General features: G+C 38.1%; 1 pseudogene; it reads left to right on the forward strand.

The window, feature by feature from the left end:
* The first annotated feature begins 315 nt into the window (after positions 1–315).
* On the forward strand, positions 316–3,030 carry LOC102251728 (annotated as a pseudogene).
* Positions 3,031–19,484: the final 16,454 nt, after the last annotated feature.

The raw sequence follows: 19,484 nt of genomic DNA on the forward strand, positions 1-19,484 counted from the left end.
ACTCCCCACAGTAAACCACCAGTTCATTCCCTGAACATCACTGGGGAAAAGAGTACAACAAAGGTGGAAACTGGAGTATTTGCAGTGAAGTTGGGGTGAGGTAGGGAAGGTACATGCCTGTCAGTCTAACGTGGCAAAAGATAATTGGCTGGAGGGGTAGAGCCACTGCAATCATGCAAAATCCTGAAGGGTTAATTGGTTAAGCTCCCAGTTATAATTCCCACACAAAGAGTTATTTCCTGTGCTCCTACTCCCCTGCTCCATGATGCCTACTTACTCATGTGCCTCCATAACCATGTGTCCTTAAACAGCCGCATGGCGCATGGCCATGCGGACCCCACAGGCAATGGGTTGCAGCTGGGAGCGCAAGCTCAGCTGGCCAGATTCTGGACTGGACTGGACTTTAATATGGAGCAGAGACTTTGGGAAGTGGCCTTAATCCTAGCCCTGATGAAGACAAGTTTGGACTTTTTCCATGTGAGACAGAGAGAGATGGGACCATGGAAGGGGAACCCCTTAATTTTACATCATCAATAAAGCTTTCCACAAAGTCCCATCCCCTATGGGGGCCTCAGGAAATTCTTTCCCAAGTCTCACCTCAAGAGCTCCACTTCCACCAGTAATAGGTGGGAACACAGAGGGCACCCCACTGACAATAGTCCCAGAATTTGAAATCAGGTCTATAGGATATGTATACACTCTGTCCTCAAAACTCCATGGTCTCTTTTCAGAGAAGAAAAAAAAATGGCAGCTTAATGCTTTCTTTACACTGTTAAATCTCAGGATTGTTTCCTACAGCTTCGGCTTGATTTATTCCCAGTATCAAATGCTGAAATCTACTGTTCCTGGCTCCCTATATGGTTCTTATGGACCCAATAGAATAACTCCTGCCAAAGACATGAAGCATGTAGTCATCTCTGTTTCTGTGGTTGTATTTATTATTCCCGCAATGTTAAAAGCCTCCAAATTCTTTTGGCATTTCTCCTAACTCAACACTCTGCTTCCCATTGCTTACTCAATTTGCATTTTACAAGCCTCTCAACTTCCCCCACCAATCACATATTCTGGGCCAGTAGCTTTTCAAGCTGCTTTTCCAGAAAGTGGTTTCCTTGAAAGAGAAAATATTTTATTTGTAAAATATAAAAGGATATTTTGGGCAAGATGAAACTGAGTAAAACATATATGATATATTCTATTTTCACCATTGGTTTTGGAATCTGTAATAATAAAAGGGTAATATGCTAATTAGACCAGATGTCTTCCTGACGTCCTTCCTGACAAAGCCGGGGTCAGAGGGAAGCCAGTGGTCCCAGGTACCTGCAGGCAGCCCAAGGGAAGCCAGCACGAGTCCCGGGTGCCTGCTGTGGCCCAAGGGAAGCCAGCCTGGGTCCCAGGTGCTGGAGGGAAGCCAGTGCCAGCAGCCTGGGTCCTGGGTGTCAGAGGGAAGCCAATGCTGGCAGCTGGGGGAAGGAAGGTCTACTCTTGCATGAATGTTTGTGCATCGGGCCTCTAGTCTCTATATATAAAAAACCAGCTACCTTACGACCAGAGACCAGAATACCACAGGCCCTCGCCCAGGCTGGCCCCACCCCCCAGGGAGCAATTAGGGGTGCCCCTAGGCAACGCTATAGGGTGCGAGTTGATGGGGAAAGTCGAAGAAATAGAAGGGAAGGTCTTAAGGGTCTGCAGGGTTGGGGTGGTTGGCCTGGAGTAGGTTTGGAGTGTGCTGGGGAAGGAAGAGGAAGATCCGATTGGAAAACGGCTCAGCACAGTACCTTTCTCATTGCGAACCAGGACAGCGCCAGCTGTGGACTGAATGGGCAGTTGTTTCATGAGTGCGCTTGGGACCGACATGTTCATGGCAGTGGCAGTACTCCCAAAACTTCACTGATTCCAAATAGTAAACAGCTATCAACGTCAAAGAACAGAAAAATCCTCTCCAACTACAGGCCCTGGACTTGCAACAGGACTGAAGGAAACACCATTTAAGGAGGAGCTAGAAAAACGAGAAGTATGCGATCAGAGGATTGTGGGATTGTGGAGGACGCCTGGGCACCTATGGCTAGAATGTGAGCCTGTTATTGCGCATGTACATAATCAGCCCTATAGTCCTCAGTCTTGCGGTATTTGGACGTGACTTCTGGCGGGAAATTATTTCTATTGATGTTTGCTGTTCCCTTGTGGTAAGAAAGATCAGAATGAAAGATTTTGTTTGTTATCTTGGTTTGAAGTGGAGGATAAGACCCGCAAGTACAACCAGCTCTACGAGGAGTACACACGCACCTCTCAGGAACTGCAGATAAAGCGCACCACAGTTGAAGCCTTCAGTGAAACTATCAAGATCTTTGAAGAGCAGGGCCAGACTCAAGAGAAGTGCAGCAAGGAGTATCTGGAGCGCTTCCAGTGTGAGGTTAATGAAAAAGAGATGCAGAGGATCCTGCTCAACTCAGAACGGCTCAAGTCTCGCATCTCTGAGATACATGAGAGGCGCATGAAGCTGGAACAGGAGCTGTGGACACAGGCCTTGGACAACCGGGAGATTGATAAGCGTATGAACAGCCTGAAGCCAGACCTCATGAAGCTGCGCAAGATCCGAGAACAGTACCTGGTATGGCTCACCCAGAAAGGCGCTCAGCAGAAGAAAATAAAAAATGAGCCTGAAGACCAGTATGCACTGATGGAGGATGAGCATGACCTCCCCCACCATGAGGAATGAACCTGGTATGTGGTCAAGAACAACCGCACACAGGCTGAAGAAATGCTGAAGGCAAGCGGGATGGTACTTCCCTCTTCTGTGAGAGCAGTCAGCGGGGCTGCTATGCCTGCTCTGTGGTGGTGGACGGAGATACCAAGCACTGTGTCATCTACCACAAGGCCACTGGTTTGGGTTTTGTGGAGCCTTACAACTTGTATGGGTCTCTGAAGGAGCTGGTGCTGCTTTACCAGCACACCTCCCTCGTGCAACACAATGATGTACTTACCATCACACTGGCACATCCCATAGGAGCCTGGCCCCCCTCAGCCTGCTGATTCATATAGAGCAGGACTCCATCTTTCTGTCTGTCTGTCTGTCTTCTTTGTGAATCTTTCTCTGTCTCAATCTGTCTTGCTTTCTCTGAGTCTCTCTCTTCCTGTCACTCTTTCTATCCCCATCTCTGTCCTCTCTGTCTCTCTTAGTCTCTATACCTCTAAGTCTCTGTTAGAGGAGCATAACTCCTCCACCCCATGCCCCTCCCTTTCCCCATGGGCACTGCCCTCCCCTGGCTCTGGCTGCCCCCACCAGTTCCCCCAAGCTCCCCCTGCCTGTACCTGCCATGTTTACAAAGGCCCCTGGGGTGCTCAGCCCCAGCCTGGTGCCCTGATTTTTAAGCCATAGACCTGGGATCAGGGCAGGAAGAAGGCAGGAAGGAACTTCGCTGGGCCACTTCCAAGAACCTCTGCTGTGATATTTGGGGCCAGGCAGGTCCCTCCCCACAGACACAACTTCCCCTCCAAACCCTGAAGTGAAACCCGCACTGGTTATCCCCATTTGGAGCTGCTGCCCAGAAGCCCTCCTCCCCAAAAAGCAAAATTATTAAAAATAACTTCAAGAGCTGGGCCCTATCTGACCCCAGGCTTCCCAGGAACCCAGGCTGCTGCAGGTACTGCTGGGCCAGCCAAGATGCACCGCTGTCCACAGCACCTCTGCTCAATGCAGTTTCAAGGCTTCTCCTTGATCATGCTGGGTTCTGATTTTGTTTTGACTGTAAACTCATTTTCTCCTCTTTTGGGACAAGAACCTCGTTTTTCTATGCTGCCATGGATCCCCCCTCCTGCCTGCCCAGCTAAGCTGGCAGGTAGGTTTTGTATGGTACGTTGATACTGATGTGGATATAAAACATTGAACTCAAAAAAAAAAAAGAAAAGAAAAGAAAGAGCAATTAAGACATTAGAGTACAACCTTCAAATAATTTTAAGGAGAGTTAACTTTCAGGTATTTATGCAGAAATTTAAGATTAATGAAATATAGATTTCTTACACTTGAATTTCCAATACTAGTTTATCCTCACTTTCCTTATAATTTCACTTACCTTGTAAATAACAGCTTAAGTTTTCACATATTATGTATTAATATATATATATATATTAGAGGCCTGGTGCACAAAATTCTTGCATGGTTAGGGCCCCTATGCCAGGCCGATGATCAGGGCCCATCTGTGGGGCGACCGGCGGGGCAATTGGGGGGACCCCTGCTAGCACCTACCTTGCTACCTTGGCTGGGGAGCGAGCCTAAGCCGGCAGTTGGGCATCCCCCGAGGGGTCCTGGATTGGAGAGGGTGCAGGCCGAGCTGAGGGACCCCCCCTGCCACGCACAAATTTCATGCACCGGGCCTCTAGTAAAATATAAACAGATGCAATTGTTTTATTGGTATTAACTTTGTCTCCTGGGACTAAATTGTCAAGAATTAAACTTTTGGTACCCCCTCTTTTCATGTGTGTTATAAAGATAAAATCCATAATAAACAGGGAAAGAGAAAGTTCTGAAATCAGGAAGTTAATAAAATAAAGGCAAAGGTTTTCTTTGGAAACTGTATTAATTTTGGGGAGGAATTTTAAAAAGAGGGGACAAAAAAACACTAAATTTTAGGAAGCATACTTATAGACAGCTTTGTTTTTTAGTCTGATAAAGGCAATGTTAAAGATACACTTAGCGAAGGCCAAGCAATTGTTGAGAATATTTTTTTTACTATATGCTTAGAAATTTTCTAATTGTGGGATACTTAAAAAATTTTTATCAAAGAAAGAAAAAACAGATTTAAACAATACATACAAGGTATAAACATATAGCATATTTCTATATGCAAATGCTTCAATAACAATCCTAGTTTTATTATGCAGCAATATAACAATGTGACAAAGTTACTGAAATAAACTAGGCATTTTGAAATACCAAAGTGTTATATATTTTAATTGGATAAAAAAAAAATTAAGAATGGAAATCCTGAAGTGACTTAATAAGTAGAATAGATATAGCTATCTGCAATGTTTTAAAGGAAGTTGTAAAATTAAAAATTAACTTTAAAAATAAGGAAATCCCTGGGCTAAAGGAGAAGAATGACATCCAATATATCAGAGGTAAGACAATGGTGGAACAATTTACTATAGAACTAGGCCAATGCTACAAGTCAGGATTTTGTTTGTATGGTTTTCTGAAGAGCTGGTTTATCAGTACAACACAAAAATTACTGTTATAACTTGAAATTAGTTTCCAAATATGATTATAGAAAATATGTTTTGGTATGTTTTATCAAAGAGTATCCTAAGTAGCTTCTTAAATTATTTCTTACTTACTAGGTCAAAAATCAAAAACATAGTTCCCTCAGTAAAACTGTACCTTTATTAATTAGTTTCTGAGGGAAATTTCTCTAAATTTTCTTGTTAGCTTTTTTTTAAAATATATTTTATTTATTTTTTACAGAGAGGAAGGGAGAGGGATAGAGAGTTAGAAACATCGATGAGAGAGAAACATCGATCAGCTGCCTCCTGCACACCTCCTACTGGGGATGTGCCTACAACAAAGGTACATGCCCTTGACCGGAATCGAACCTGGGACCCTTCAGTCCGCAGGCCGACGCTCTATCCACTGAGCAAAACCAGTTAGGGCTCTTGTTAGCTTTTGATGCATTTCATTTTTTAAAGATAATGCTAAGACCAATATTTCTTATGCAAAGGAGAAATAAAGCTGCTATCTATTTAATGAAAAGACAACTGTCAAATGAAGAAAACATGAAACCATGGGAAAAAGGGCACAAACTTGTCTGAAAAAAAGATACTTTCTAATTTTAAAGAATGGATTATTTTTCTTTTGTTACATATATAAGTGTTAATTTATGTAAAATTTTAATTTATGTAAAAAATGTATGTATGTTTTCCCAGGTGCTTTGAATATAATTATAGAGAATGTTTATTAGATTAAGAATAATTGGATGACAAAATACAAAGTGTTAGCATTTTAAATTATATTTAAAATGTATACCTCAAATTTTGGGATAAGTAAAAAAAAACAGAGAGTAAAATGGCTTGTCACAGTGCTGCTTCCTCAGTATTCACTTGCTTGAATAAATATCCTAAATGAATATAACATATAAAGCAAAATATTGCATTTGCTAAAATAAATGCACATTTAAATGTGCACAGCTACAGATGGCTACAGCTCTTAGAGAAATAAATAGGGCTCAGTCTAAAATGAATGTAAGACATTGAAAGAAGCATAAAACCGTTTTATGGAACATGATAAAATGAAAACTGATTGACAGGTAATGAACTATAAAATCTACATTGAAATGAAAATTACACAGAGAAAAAATAGCACATGGCCTTATTCCTATAGTCTTAGGGTTGAAAAATTGAAAATTTTCTAAACCACCAGCTCACAAAAATTAAGCAAATTAAAAACTGATGAAAAATCTATGTGCTATGATTGCTATGATTGAATTAGCCAGTTGCTAAAATAGAAAAGTGCAATGCAATTTAACTTTGTGATATCAGAATGATCTTCCGACTCATATTAGATTGAATTGGCAGTTGAAAATGAGATGTTTCCTGCATATACGTGTGCTTATTTATCCACCCTTATGTTTCTAGATAATTCTTCCTCTACCAGAGGATTAAAGCATATGTTAGAGATCTAAATTCTGCATCTTAGCCTATCAGCATACCCAGGTAGACCTTATTTTGGTAGTTTACAATTTAATAGTCTGAATTGTGTAGTCATAACTAGTAAACATTTCGTTTTATTGCTAATTTTATGTAACTGTTCTGCATAAAATTTAAACTGCCTCACTCATGGAAAGTATGTCTTTATACATTAACTCCCTATTTTTTTTTACCTGCCTAAGGAATGTGGTAGAAAAAAAATCTGCACTTTACCTCTTACATTAAAAAACTAACTAAAACTAGTTGTATAAATGAAATGAAAAGCAATAATGGTGAAGTTATAAGGATATGCCACAAGCTTTCTTACAAGAGGATGCATGCACACATGAATCAGCTATCATTTATTGAAAACATATTATTAAAAAATAAAATAAACAACCCATTATTTGTCAGGTTCTACTCTAGAAATTGTATGTACATTAAAATTGTTTAATTTCATACTGGACTCTAATAAGATATGTAATGCTATTTCTGCTAATCACTTATGACAAGACTAGGGCACAGAGACATGAAGAAAGTTTGCCAAATTTGTACAGGTAGTATATGGCCATAGCCTATTCCAAATTCAGTAGCCTTACTCCCAAAGATGTTTTCTTAACCTTTACAAGCCAAGTTGTTGTTGTTTTTCTTAACAGGTATATATTTTAATTATACCCAAACTGGATTTACAGCTAAATTATAGAGCAATCAACCTGAATACCCAAATGAAGGCTAGCTGAACTGAAATATTATAACCAAGGATTTGCAGAAGAAGCCACATAGGGACTGGTAAGAAGGGTAGAGAAGTGGAAAGGGCTATCACCAGCACTCAGGTGTGGTAGCAAAGAGCTAGAGGAATATCTTGGCTGCAAAACTCCCTATCCCCCTGGAGCATGGGGTCTCAAACCCACCCAGAAATCCCCATCTTAGAGCAACAGAGATAGAAAGAGGAGCCCACGTAGCATCTGGTGATGAAAATCAGTGGGGATTCAGCACACCTGGGAGACCCAGATGCCACTTTCCCAGGGAGGAGCACTTTGCTTGTGGAAAGGGGTTCACAATGCCGTGTGCAGGTGTTATGTGTTATTGAGTTGTACACTTGAAACCTCTATGGTTTTGTGAACCAATGTCACCCAATAAATTCAATTAAAATAAAAATCTGTAGCTCCACTTATACTCTAAAGAACAGATGCTGAATCCTGAAAACCTACATTTAAATCTATTGGCTTCAAGTGGGTCTATAATCCTCTGAAAAAATATGTGCACATATTTGTGCAAATATGTATATTTGGTTTGGACACTAAACCAATTTGGAGTGTGTAACTCAATTCTTCTCTTAAACTTGTATAATCCTAGAGCTGTCGAGATGACGTGGATTAATATGGAAAGAGGGAGCAGCGATAAAGCTAGATTGTGTCATGGTTAAGAAAACATATTTGAGAGGGAGGCTAGCAAATCTGAATATGGCCTATGGCCACTTAGAACCTGTGCAAATTTGGACAATTTTCCTTAATTTCTCTGTGGCCCCAGGTTTGTCATTAGATAATTGGTTACAATTGCAGTATGGATCTTATTAGGCATTCTATAAGCAATTTTGATATACATAAAGTGTGTAAAATTATAAAATTTCACTTTGAATCCTATATCTTTATCAGTTACTATGTGAACCTTGGAAAAGCCAAGTAATTTATTCTAAAACTCAGGCCACATGTGTTAAAATAATGACTATTTTAGTCATCTGTGGCCGAGTAACAAACCACCCTAAACTTGGTGGCTTAAAAAATAAAGATGTATTTTGCTATTTTGTCAGGGTTCAGTAAGAACAGCCTATCTCTGCTCCATAGGACATCACCTGCTGGGGGAGACTCAACGGCTTGGGCTGAAAGCATTTAAAGGCATCTCCCTTCTCATGCCTGGAAGTCGGTATTGATTGTCACCAGGAGTGTCCACTGGGCTTTCAACCAGAACGCCTACATGTAGCATCTCCCTGTGGCTACTAGACTTCATCACTATGGCTAGGATCCAAAAGTAAGCACCTAGAAAAAAAAACAGGCAGATTCTATATCATTTTTATGACCTAATGTCAGAAATTACAGTGTCGCATCTGTCATAATCACAAGCACACCCAAATTCAAGAGGAGGGAACATGAAGCCCACTTGTCAGTGAGAAGAGTGTCAAAACCACAATGTAAGAGCACTGAGGTGGCGTTATTATTGCAGCAATTTTTGAAAGATACAGTCTAAACACAGCTATTTAACAGGTAAGGATATTGCCAGAGTGGAACAATGTGTCTGAAAATGGGTTGTGATATCTTAATTTCAGTAATCAAAATCAATCATATGTGGGTGAGTACATGGTAAGCACTATTATATAGTTATATGCTATCATTATTATCCAGCATACAAAAAATGTTAAATTACAGATATGCTTGAAACTTTTGCTAAATCTTTAAATTTTTCTAGAGCTCAGCTTGAAAATATTGCAAAATTTTAAAAGAAGGGCACAAGTGTGATGGAGTTTAGAATATTAAAAATATTTAGAGCTTGAAGGTTAGGCTATTTTAAAAATTAGCTGCAGTATACATTCTAGATTGGTTTAATTAATATATTGAATGTTAGAAACCTTTGATCACCAATATCAGAATTTTCAACAGCCACAGTGGAAGCCCAGAGACAGAAAGAAATGTATTTTCCCCATGCAGAGTGAAAATAACTTTCAAATCATATGGAGGAAAAATGATCCTTTAGGAATAAAGACTAGCTAAAACTGAGTCCTTCCTAAAGAACTTTCTAAGAGATATACTTCAGGAAGAAGAAAAAGGATCCAGAATTAGAAAAAAATGATATTAAAGATACTAAAATATACGTGGATATATCTAAATTTTTTTTAAAAATGTATACATCAATTATAAAATTACACCTAATCTGTGAGTTGAAAACAATGACAGAGCCCTGGCAGGTGTTGCTCAGTAGTTAGAGTGTGGGTCCATGCACCAAAGGGTCACAGGTTCAATAGCCGAGCCAGGGTATGTACCAGGGTTGCAGGTTTGATGCCTGGCCCTGATCAGGATGCATGCAGTGAAGCAACCAACTGATGTGTCTCTCTCACGTCACTGTCTCTCTCTCTCTCTCTCTCTCTCTCTCTCTATCATTTTCTCTGTTTCTTTGTCTCTCTCTCTCTGTCCCCTCCCTCTCTCCTTTTCACTCTCTCTAAAAATCAATGGAAAAAATATCCTCGGGTGGGGGTTAATAAAAAAAAATTACAGAATTAAAATATTGGTATATAGTAGCATAAAAGTATTGCTTTATGGAAGGGTAAAACTTTTCATATACTTTAATCAGGTATAGGCAAACTTATGCAGCAAAGAGCCAGATAGCATTGTTTTGTGTATTCTGCATAATTTTTACTTCAAAACCTGAGGAGGACTGTACAATGAATGACTAAAATCCAAAACACTGACAACACCAAATGCTGGTGAGAATTCAGAACAACAGGAAATCACATTCATTGCTGGTGCCAAATCAAAATGGTGCAATCACGTTGGAAGAAAATTTTACTGTTTTCTGTAAAACTCAACACACTATCATCATATGATCCAGCAATTGTGCTCCTAGTACTTTATTCAAATGAGTTGAAAATTCATGTCCACACAAGCAATACCTACACATGAATGCTATAGCAAATGTATTACTATTGCTAAAACTGCACAGCAACCAAAAATATCCTTCATTAGGTGAAAGGATCTATAATAATAAAAGTGTAATATGCTAATTAGACAGGATGTCCTTCCAGACAACCTCTGGACGAAGCCGGGTCTATGAGGGAAGCCTGGGTCCCCGGTGCCAGAGGGAAGCTGGTGCCAGCAGCTGGGGGAAGAAAGAAGGCCTACTGCATAAATTTCATGCATTAGGCCTCTAATAAATAAATAAAAATTCAGACAATGCAATATTATTCAAGTGCTTAAAGGAAAAAAGCTATCAAGCCACAAAAACACAAAAAGGCATAGAGGAACTTTTTTTAAAATTCTTTATTGTTTAAAGTATTACATATACTCCCTGGCCACCTCCACCCCCAACACATGCCCTCACCCCCCTACTGTCGGTGTCCATTGCTTGTACTTATCTGCATGCATACAAGTCCTTTGGTTAGTCTCTTACCCCTGCTTCCTACCCTCCCCTGCCTTCCTTCTGAAGTTTGATGGTCTGTTCGATGCTTCCATGTCTCTGACTCTATTTTTCATCAGTTTATGTTGTTCATTAAATTCCACAAATGAGTGAGATCATGTGATATTTATCTTTCTCCGACTGTCTTATTTTGCTTAGCATAATGCTCTCCAACATGGAGGAATTTTAAATTCATAGTGTTAAGTAAATCTAGAAGCCTATGTAATGTATGATTCCAACTATATGACATTCTGGAAAAGACAAAACTATGGAGACAGTAAAAAGATTAGTGATTGTCAAAGGTATGAGGTGATGGAGGAATGAATAGGTAGAACATGAGATTAATAGGAAAATGAAAGTATTTGTATGATACTGAGCCAGGCTGAGCCTCTCTTAAATAGATGAATGGTATTGTTTTTAGATTTTTAAAAAAATATTCATTTATTGAGCCACTCCTAGGTACGTTTAAAGTATCTCTTCAGGCACTCACCAAAGAGCTCCACTCTGAGCATGCTCTGGTAGACACCTGCCCTCAAGCAAAGTCCCTGGAAAGCCGAGAGCTCAGTATTGCCCCCACCAAGGAACCTGGAAAACAAAGGTGGGAACCTGGAAAGCAAAGAAATCTACTCTGCGCCTGCCTGAGGAGCCAGGCTCCATATGCCAGACCCGGCAGCAGTTTGTGGCGCCATATTCTTTATTGGTGTGTGCTCCCCTGCTGTATTGAGCTCTCTTCCCTTCTCCTTTTCCTCCACTTGCTGTGAGTAAATCTCTTATTTTGCATCAGTTTTGCCTCTTCTCTTGATTTCTATCTTGAAGGGAGGAAAGTACCTCTTTGAAGGTGACAATATTATGATGGTGGATACATGTCATTTTACATTTGTCCAAATGCATAGGAGGTACAACACCAAGAGTAAACTCTAATGTAAACTGTAGTTGTTGAGAGACTATGATGTGTCATTATGGGTTCCTCAATTCTAACAAATGTACGTCCCTGGCTCGGGATGCTAATGGTGGAGAAGGCTGCACATGTACATGTATGAAGGGATATGAGAACTCTGTACTTTCCACTGAAATTCCTGTGCCCCTAAACTGTTCTAAAAAATAAAATTTATATATTTTAAAAAACCAATTGTTCTTGTATGCACAATGAAAAATGGTAAATAAATACACCAAGAAATAATATTATGTGTTAATAATAATAATAAACAAAATGTGTCCTGATAAATGTGGATTTATCCCAGCTATGTAATTGTGGTTTAATATTAGAAAACCAATAAACATAGCTCACCACATAAAGGATTAAAGGAGAAAATAAATTAATTATATAATAAATGCAGTAAACATGTTTTTAAAATTCAAAATTTAAGTATCATATAGTTATTCATATAAAAATAATAATAGTAGAAAGGACCATCTAAATCAAAGCAACAATTAAAATAATTTTACCTCTTCCAAATAAGCAAAAGTGTATAAACTCTCATAGTATTCATTGTTGGCTGAACAATGGGATATTTTATAACCTGTTAGTGGGAGAATACTCTGTTTCAACCACTCTTTTTTTTTTCCTTCTGGGAAGGAAATGTTATTATAGGCTACGTAGGACTGGGATAGTATTTTATGTTTTATTGTGGCAATAGCTAACCTTTAAGTCAGATCTGAGAGTTATGAGAGAGGGAGCCAGAAGTAAATAATACCAATAGCCCATGTTTTCTATAATGGATGTATGCAGAGCACTGTGGGAACACAAAGGGGAATTAAAAAAAAATGGCACAAATTGGTCTAAGTGTCAAAGGAGTTCTAGAGGAGATACATCTTTAGATCAGGCTAGAGCTGTATGCAGTCTGATATAGGGGGTTTGCTTGCTCAGAACAAGAGACCAGATTGGATAAAGCCGGAAGCAATAAAGACTAAGGCACATTTGAGGATCTCTAAATAGTCTAGTACTACAGGCATAAGGATTGTTTATAGAAAAATTAGTTGAAATAAGGTTAGAGAATAAGACAGATGCTGGATTAATAAAGGCCTTATTTGTTACAGTTAGATTTCATGGTAGGACAATGTTAACAGTACAGCATTTACTTTTGTCAGTTTCTTATTGGAGGGCCTATTCTATAATCTAAAAGTTTAATAAACCAAATATGATATTGACAGATAATGAGTGACTCCTGATAAGTATCTTATTAGTACTCACAAAGTTATTAATATTTCAATAATATCGTTCTGAAAGAATGATGGACACAATTATGTATAATATATATTATAATAGATTATGTATGTTACTATAAGCAGTATATTCATCATAACACACAATATATAATCATATAGTAATTAATATATTATATGTTAATATACATGTATATTAATGATAATATAATATATTCATATATGTATATCTATAGAGAGAGATAGAGACAGAGATAGAGATAGAGATGGAGATGGAGCTAGAGATAGAGATAGAGATAGAGATAGAGATAGAGATAGAGATAGAGAGATAGATATAGATACAGATATAGATATATATGTTCAGGGCTCTTACAACTTTGGGAAGACTAAAACTTTCTTCTTCCTTAAAATATAACTTTCCCAGTTTAGGAGAAATAAGCTTTGGTCTAGAAAGTTGCTTTTGGAGAACAAGACCTTTAACATGTTCACAATTGTACAATTAAAGCCTCAATTATAGTTGGTGCTCAACAAATGTTTACTGATGAATCAAATTCATCTCCTAATTAGAAAGTGTTTGATATATGCATACTATGGGTTCAAATCTTCACATTTCCACGAAATCTACCTTAGAGCAAGTAACTTTTTTTTTCCTCTTGGTTTTTAAAATTTTTACAATAGAAGTATGTAATTCCTACTTCCTGGAGGTGGTGAAAACATTTACCATTTAAGATGCCACAAAATGCCGAGTATATTACCTGCCATCTAGGAGACATTTACATTAATGGTAACTATTATTATCATTGCTGTTCAACACCCCCTCCATCACTCTTGCTGATGCCCAAGCTTGTGGAAGTTAAAGTCTACCAACCACAAATAGAAACATTTGTCACATCTTGTCAGAAAAGGTTAAATACAGTGCTAGCCAAAGACGTAAGATCAGTTTGCTTCTGACTTGATTTTTTATATACTTCAGTTGTGCCACCTTTAAGGAGCTCATTAGCAATACTGCTTCTTCAGTTTCTACAGGCATCACACTAAGAGAAATTATTTTTTATTCTCATCCTATTTTATCCTCTCTCTTGCTCTTCCCTTACCCACATAGGAAAGGGCATTTTTCTCTGCTCTTAAAAAAATTTACAGCGGTCTACTCCCTCTTTGTCCTCACAGGAAAGTGAATTGGCCTTATCGTATAACAATATAGTGCCACAGTCCAAAAGCTTAAGTTTAATTCACTCATTAGTGAGAAATGCCCTACCTGGAGAAAGATAATGGCGATCTAATGCATATGCTACATAGCTTCCCAATAGAGTGTTCCTCTTAAAAAGAAATAATTAGATGACTAAATTAGATCTTAAGCACTGATCTACCTATATACCCCACAGAATATGTAATTAGAAATTTAAGCAGTCAGCCAGATATTAAGTCATTGGAGACATTTCTATCAGAAGCCAATAGTATTACCAAAATGTTAATTTTCTAAAACCATTGTAAATTCCTTAAACATTGTAAAGTGCACATAAAGTTGATTGAGCAAGCCAATTCAGATAAATGGGTCAGATAAATAATGCTGTACTTATGCGAAATGCAAGCTATACTCTAGTTATCAAGTAGGTATTTAAAAACCATGGTAAAGGATAATGGAAATGGTGTGGCAAAGAGTCAGTTACATTCAAGAAAACATGCACCCCTTAAAAAATAATTGATCATCATCTCATGATGACATTGAGTCGGGTGACAGAGTAAAACAGGCTATTTCCTTTCCCCTTATAGGCTCTGTCTCCAACACAATCACATTGTGGTGAGGGCTACAATATGTGAATTTGGGGTGAAGCACCAACCAGTCTATAACACATGGATATTCAAAATGACCAAATGAACATAGTTTTAACTTTTATTCTTTTAAGAAATTCATACACAAGAAAAGATGACTAGAGAAACATGTGAGTAAGATGGAAATATGTAGGGGAAAAATATGGTTCCATATTTGGAATCAGAAAATTCACTTATGGATTAGAAATTCTTTGCAAGCTGCTCTCCTTATTTTCACTTTTACTTCTAAATTGATATACTCTCTTTTTTTTCTACTATGGGAGTAAATGCTAGATTAATTCTAAACTGTGTGAACCTCTGGGGTATCGACCTGTCCAGACGTGTTAACAGATTTGTTAGATGAGTCTAAAGGAGTCCGATTTGCATAAGGAACTAAGGAGTCTCATGGGATGGGGAGGTAGGGACAGGATTCATGGTCATAAGCTTAATCTGTTAAAAAAAAAAAGTCATCCGTGCAAGAGAAAGCATATGCTACGTCAATCAGAATTATCCATCAGCCTAGTATATGGTATATTGCATGAAAAAATCTGAAGGTACCAAGGCAAAAGCAGCAACTATTTTGTATTCATATACTGTATCCAAGTGTTACAATTATTACAAAAGAGGCACTTTTCTTCTTATTTTTTAACACAACTCTAAAGATTTGGCTTTATGAGGACTGCAGGGTATTGTCAGGACAGTGGCATTGCCCAGCATATGGTAGGATCAGGAATTACCCTGAGGAAACAGAAAATCATGATAACATTTAGAAAAGGTTGAGCGCCTGGTGTATTCTCTAATGACGTTGAGATGAAATAGAAATTGTTCTTAGCACAGGGGCCAGCATAGTTTAGGAAACTGATATTAGTAAGAGGAAGAGGAATAAAATTACAAATGCCAGTAGCAAATGACTTGACATATCTGTAGTTGGTGTAATCAAATGTCACAGTGTGACAGGAACAGCTCTGACTTACAGCCGAATGACAGAATATTTATTAAAGTGCCCCTCTGCCCTCTCCATCATTTCCCATTTTGGAAACCTACTCCAGGAGGAGAGAACTTTGGAGGAAGTTTGAAAGAGCCTTAGCAAGATAAGGACAAAAGTAAAATGTAAATTGTGCTTTGTGAAATTATATTGCATCATATTGTATTGTACTATATTTAGGGTACCGAAAGATTTCAAGTACTCTCAGCCATGGTACTGGTTGATCACTAAGTTCTGCTAACAGTGACAAAAATAAAACAGAAGAGAAAGTTCTTTAGTTTTATGATTACTTTGTGCACATGTCTGGGCCAATATTTTTTTCCTACAGAAAATTCAGTTCCAGTGCATTTCTCTTCTTGGACATATTAAGGAAGGTACTGGATTTCTCGGGGCGGGGTGTGTGTGTGTGTGTGTGTGTGTGTGTGTGTGTGAAAACAATTGGAGATAAGTGTGTTCACTGGAAAGAAGAAGCCCTCCTAGCCCTCGCAAGGGTTAACTTTGGGAACAAAAGTTACAAACTCCAGACACAGATAGGAAGGGTTTCAGACTCTCCGGATAGAATGGAAATCAGAAAAAGACTTCCTTTATTGCTTTAGACCAGCGGTTCTCAACCTGTGGATCGCGACCCCTTTGGCGGTCGAACGACCCTTTCACAGGGGTCGCCTAAGACCATCCTGCATATCAGATATTTACACTATGATTCATAACAGTAGCAACATTACAGTTATGAAGTAGCAACGAAAATAATTTTATGATTGGGTCACAACATGAGGAACTGTGTTTAAAGGGCCAGAAGGTTGAGAACCACTGCTTTAGATGCATGACAGAAATCTAGAATCCAAATTGATTTTATTTCCGAATTAAGGGTACAGTTATACCATGTCTGAAAATTCTCCCTATTATAAGTGAGAATTATACTTAGCAACTGTTCCTATTATATGGTGTTAGATGTTTTCAGTAAATACCAGAGAAATTGATATGTATGCAATATTAAGGCTTATCAGGGTTTCTAATTTTGGCCTAGATAATTCCTCTTATAGGGGTTATTCTATGCATTGTAGGATTTTTTAGCAGCATCCTTGGCCTCTATCCACAAGATTCTCATACTACGGTTCCCCACCCCCACAGTAACTCAGGACATTGTCAAATTTCCCCAGAGTGGGGAAGATGGGGAGAAGAAAAACATAGTCCCAGGTTGAGAATCTCTGGCTTAGATAGAATACCACTGTGAATTTCTTGAAATGGGACTCCATGTACATTTGCTCATGGAAGCAAAATTTAGAAATCTCACACACAACCTTACTTGTGTAGACACAGCCTCACTGTCTGGGCTTAACGCCAGAATTAAAATTAAGTATCTCCCAATTCCCTAAGACAATCAGGAAACACATTTTTCTACCTCCCTTCCTTCTACCCTGACACTATTTCTTTTGGACAATTAAACTGCAGTACTTTAGGCTCCTTAGAGAAAAGCTACTGTGTAAATGCAAAGTAATAATGGATAGTAGCCAAGTAAAATGAAAGAAACTATACTAAAAGCTAATTGTCTAAATTGAGAAGTTGATGCTCATGAATAAATATTCATGGACATATTTTCATACTAGTAAACTGAAGTAGTACCAGACTCGTACTATCAGATTAATTTGAAGCCAAAAGAGACATATTTTTGAAACTAGAGACATTGATCTTGTGGTGATCTATAACAATAACTGCATTTCTACCATAGAAGGTGAATAATATAATTTTAAAATGATAAATGCCACTGCTGTGGCTAGATGCACAGGTATTAATTTGATTTGCTTTAATGGAATTTTTTCCCTAAGGGTCCTGGTGGTAGGCAGCAAACTTATAATGCATAAGAAATGGTTGTTCTTACTGTTACTTTTATCACAGAAAACACAATCACTGACTATGCTTCAGCATCAACATAAATATTCAAATACTAATATCCTGCTGCCCAGTGGGAATTTGAGAGTTTGGGTGATGAAATACACATTGTTGAAAGGAAAGTTTCATTAATTCCAAGGAGAGAAAAAAATGTGGTTATGTGTTCCCTGAAAAGACTAATTCTGTTTAATTAGTTAATTGTAGGCTTGATTTCATTGTGAAAGGTAATGGGATAAGTAGTTAATTATACTATAAATTTATCTAATTTATTTGATAATCTAGCTGAGTTGAATAGCTGAATTAAGGCTAATAACTTAATCTTGGTAATAAATAAAAAATAGCATTACTTTGGAATAGAGGGCTAAGTGAGCTCATGGGTACTTCTTTTTATTTTAATTTATCTTTATTGTTGAAAATATTACACCCATCCCCCCTGTTCCCTCCATTGACCCCCTCCACCCCACTCCTGCCTCCTCCCTTTTATGTGTGTGTCCTCTAGTCCTCTGCCTCCCCACTACTCAAATGTTCCTTGTCCCAGCCACTGAACTAGCCTGACTCAATCACATGCTGAACTCTTCCTCATTTATCCATTTACACATGCTAATCTTTCAGCTTGGAAAACTGCATCTAATCTGTAATAGCCTTATACTCATTTACTTTTAAAATTCAGCTCCCTAGATTTTACCTCCTTCATAACATCTTGCCTCTATTCCTTTAAGTACATCAAGTCTCTCCTCCAGTGGTTTGCTCCCCACTCTGTTCTATCACCTACCTCATCCTAAAGCAGTTTATCAGTTCACTTACTACTTCCTCAAGAGCTTGAGCTCTTTAAGGTCAGGACACTCTGTTACTGACATTTCCTACTGAACACAGTAAACTCACAGAGCACATGCCATATAGACAAATGCCAAATAAGTGAATGAACTCATGAATAAATTTTAACTACTTTATAGTTTGAAATAACTTTTTAGTAAGTATTATAATATAAAATTAACACATATTTATTTACGTACTTCTTATCTGTATTCCCTTTTCCCTATTGGCACCACAAGCACCTCCAAGTTTCTTAATGGGGAACTGACATTATTTTTTACTTCATCTCTATTTCCATCTCACTCCTAGAAGTTCCTAATAAATATTTATTGAAGAAAGAATCATGCTATTGTTAAATGATTCTTGATAACCTGTGGAGTGGATAGCTCATTTACAAATAAGCTAAAATTTTAATTCAGAAGACACGTTAGTAATACATTCAATGATTGATACAATACTAGGTATCCATCAATGATTTGTAAAAAACACTAATACTACAGTGACTTGGAATGAGGTTTAAATCATGGGTCTTCTGCATGTAATTCTTATAAAAATTGTCCTGTAGCATAGTGCACATTTTAAGACATCTGTCAATAAAGGACAGGAGAATGTGTTTAAGCTAAAAAAAAAAAAAAAGGAATTCTATAGTTCGGATATGACAAGGGATATCTGATAGGGAAAGAGTGGATATGTAAGCAGGATTTGAAGATAAGAGTGAAAGAGAAGATGACTGATGGTCTAAGCTCTTGGATGGAGGTGGAGGGAATTACTACAAAAACCCCGGTAAAGGTTTGAATTTGGAAATTAAGGTGGTAGGGCCTCTCTTCCAAAGGGATACAGGGGGTTTCTTTTCTCCTCAGCCAAGACTGGAGGCCAAGATCAACCCTTGAGGGTCATTGTTGGAGCTGCCCTGAGCTGGGAAGCCTTGTTTTCCTACCTCAGACATTTGTAAAAATAAAGAAGATAGCAATATTTCATTTCAAACAAT

This window comes from Myotis brandtii, unplaced genomic scaffold (genome assembly GCF_000412655.1).
Source record: "Myotis brandtii unplaced genomic scaffold, ASM41265v1 scaffold371, whole genome shotgun sequence".
NCBI classification, from domain to species: domain Eukaryota; kingdom Metazoa; phylum Chordata; class Mammalia; order Chiroptera; family Vespertilionidae; genus Myotis; species Myotis brandtii.